Here is a 3,245-nt window from a genome sequence, read left to right on the forward strand (position 1 = left end):
GCACTTTGATGTGGGCTGCTGATGGTTGTAGCAGTGAGGAGAAGGGATTTACCAACTTTCCTAAACACAAAAACAAGGGATTCGTGGCAATATTTCCCGAAATACATCTCTGGTTTACCCACGAAGCTTTTCCTCTGTAAGTATCTCCTAAACTGGCGTGTTATTTTGTATTTCTCGCCAACTTACCATCTGTCATTTGATTCCTGTTTGTTCAAATGTCATTTGATTCCCGTTTGATTAACAAGTAGAAGTGACGAGCTGGCTAATTATATTAGTTTGCGAGGTAGAGTAACTAACTATTATATAATATAACTGTAGCTTACTAGCGAATATATTATGTTCTTCTATGGGAAGATAAGAACTGGTATGCGTTATAAGCGCTTATTTTTATGGCCCCACAATTGTATTTCATGTTATCCAGCTACTTAATGTACGCAGCTAAAAACCACAAGAACCAGAGCAAAACATGCCGCACAACACTCCCACTGGTTTCAATACAGACATTGGAAACTGAATAGCTCAAATCATATTGCTATAAATAAATAAACTAGAAAGCAGTCAACTTTTTTTTCTATTGTTAGACTGATCGCATTATATTTTCTGTTTCTATACCAAATGACATCGCGCTTGTTTTATTGTTCCGCATAGTTACAGAGTTGAACAACATGGACATATCACATCACACCACTGATAAGTAACCGAAGTGTCAGTCAATTGAAATGTACGTTTCTAAACAGTTTTGTTTGTTTGTAGTGACAGTTTGTTAGCTGTGGTTCTTAACGGTAATGTTTTCCATGATGTCGTCAATGAGTTTACTCGGTGTGAGTGACTTCGTTCTGTCGGAGAGCGCAACAACATCAGACGGCTTGGAAATGTGTTCATGCACTTTACTCAAATGATCTTTAATAGAAAGGAACGGATTTCTGACGAACTAAGACATGACATCCTGGACCAGGCTATTCACTGTGTTTGTCAAGGTAAAGGACGTAATGACTGGTTCACTGTGGCACTCACTTAATAACATGTACGCCCTAGTCACTCCATTACCTGTCAATCAAACGTGCAGTTTACGACGCAGTCAGAGTGTCGTTACCTCAGTCGACTGATGTGGTCGGAAGGGCCGTATAGAAGCTGTTGTGTTCTTGTCTGTCTGCCATCACATCAGGACAGTGATAACAGGTCTGGTTTTAGCAATGTGTCAAACTGATCTATAGACAAAGAAAAGACCAAGGGGTTGAATGCACTATGTCCTACTGAACTGCACGTTCATCTGCGATTGGTTGGTGAAGGTTGGTGGTGGACTTTTCCAACTCGGACAACATGTCAAAAGTGAAGCCTTGGGGTCATCAGTGTATTTTTTGAACCATTCATTTGTTAAATGACTTGGTCGGTGTTTTCCTCTCAGTCATCTGAACTGTATATCTGTGAGACTATGCTGCTTATCCAAATCATTCAACTCCCCCTCTCCAGTCCTGAGGGTCAGCTTGACATGGTGGTACGTGTTAGAGTGCAACGCTTTGGGGGGGGAAACGTTGTGCAGACAGATGGTTTAAACTAACACAACACCCACTATAAACACTTTCAGCTCCGAATATGGGATCTGTCTGCTGTGGAATCCTACCCTCTGAAGTGTCAATCAGAAACTCCAGGTTTTTCAAAAGCATCTCTGATGCAGATACTTTTTTTTGCTCTCTTTCTTTACCCTTTTCTCTCTCTCTCTCTCTCTCTCTCTCTCTCTCTCTCTCTCTCTCTCTCTGTCTCTCTCTGTCTCCCCCTCTCTCTCTCTCTCTCCTCTCCCCCCTCTCTCTCTCTCTCTCTCTCTCTCTCTCTCTCTCTCTGTCTCTCTCTGTCTCTCCCCCTCTCTCTCCCCCTCTCTCTCTCTCTCTCTCTCTCTCTCTCTCTCTCTCTCTCTCTCTCTCTTTCTCTCTTCCCCCTCTCTTCCCCCCCTCTTTCTCTCTCCATCCCTCTTTTTCTCTCCCGAGGGCAGACCATCTCATCCCTACTGTTTGTCTAATGAGTCAACACTTCCTTTATGATGGAGCTAATCGTCCGTTAACAACATCTGACGTGCTTTCTGACGCCATCCACTGGCACTTAGTACTCCTAACCCTCCAGATGCACAGCGCTTTGCTTCCTGCACAGCAGGGAAGAGAACACTGTACGTTATTAATGCCATTACCTGGAACTCACAACATTGTACGTTATTAATGCCATTACCTGGAACTCACAACACCTGTCACCCACATCTATTATGCCATCATGGTTTTCCCTCCTAACCACTTGACTTTACCAGGAAAGACTTGTCTGGATCCTAATTCGACTCTATTTAATAGTTAGTTATTGTAAACTGTTTTTCTTATCCTCATTCATGTGAACACTCCCATGCTCTTCTCTGCATCATCCTCTGTCAGAATAATGTGACATCATAAAGCCTTTCCATCATGTACCCACGGAGGATGTGTTTCTGCATCATCCTCTGTCAGAATAATGTGACATTATAAAGCCTTTCCATCATGTACCCACGGAGGATGTGTTTCTGCATCATCCTCTGTCAGAATAATGTGACATCATAAAGCCTTTCCATCATGTACCCACGGAGGATGTGTTTCTGCATCATCCTCTGTCAGAATAATGTGACATCATAAAGCCTTTCCATCATGTACCCACGGAGGATGTGTTTCTGCATCATAAAGCCTTTCCATCATGTACCCACGGAGGATGTGTTTCTGCATCATAAAGCCTTTCCATCATGTACCCACGGAGGATGTGTTTCTGCATCATAAAGCCTTTCCATCATGTACCCACGGAGGATGTGTTTCTGCATCATAAAGCCTTTCCATCATGTACCCACGGAGGATGTGTTTCTGCATCATAAAGCCTTTCCATCATGTCCCCACGGAGGATGTGTTTCTGCATCATAAAGCCTTTCCATCATGTACCCACGGAGGATGTGTTTCTGCATCATAAAGCCTTTCCATCATGTACCCACGGAGGATGTGTTTCTGCATCATAAAGCCTGTTATTTCCCCCTAGTATTCATGTAAATGGCTGTGTGTGTGTGTGTGTGTGTGTGTGTGTGTGTGTGTGTGTGTGTGTGTGTGTGTGTGTGTGGGTGTGTGCGTGTGTGCGTGTGTGTGGTTGCGTGCGTGTGTGTGTGTGTGTGTGTGGTTGTGTGTGTGTGTGGTTCTGTGTGTGTGTGTGTGGTTGCGGAGGCTTTCTCCCTGAGCAGCGTTAATGTTTAATGG

General features: G+C 43.5%; 1 long non-coding RNA gene across 3 annotated transcripts in view; it reads left to right on the forward strand.

Moving 5' to 3' along the window:
• The first annotated feature begins 1,992 nt into the window (after positions 1-1,992).
• LOC127925060 (uncharacterized) overlaps positions 1,993-3,245 on the forward strand; it is a 2,588-nt gene continuing 1,335 nt past the window's right edge. The window contains exon 1 of one of the 3 annotated variants that reach the window (XR_008119616.1): positions 1,993-3,245. This exon is cut by the window's right edge and continues 434 nt beyond it. This is a non-coding gene — a long non-coding RNA (uncharacterized LOC127925060). The other 2 variants (XR_008119617.1, XR_008119618.1) reach the window with 2 other exon arrangements.

Source organism: Oncorhynchus keta, unplaced genomic scaffold (assembly GCF_023373465.1).
Source record: "Oncorhynchus keta strain PuntledgeMale-10-30-2019 unplaced genomic scaffold, Oket_V2 Un_contig_5015_pilon_pilon, whole genome shotgun sequence".
In the NCBI taxonomy this organism is placed as follows: Eukaryota; Metazoa; Chordata; class Actinopteri; order Salmoniformes; family Salmonidae; genus Oncorhynchus; species Oncorhynchus keta.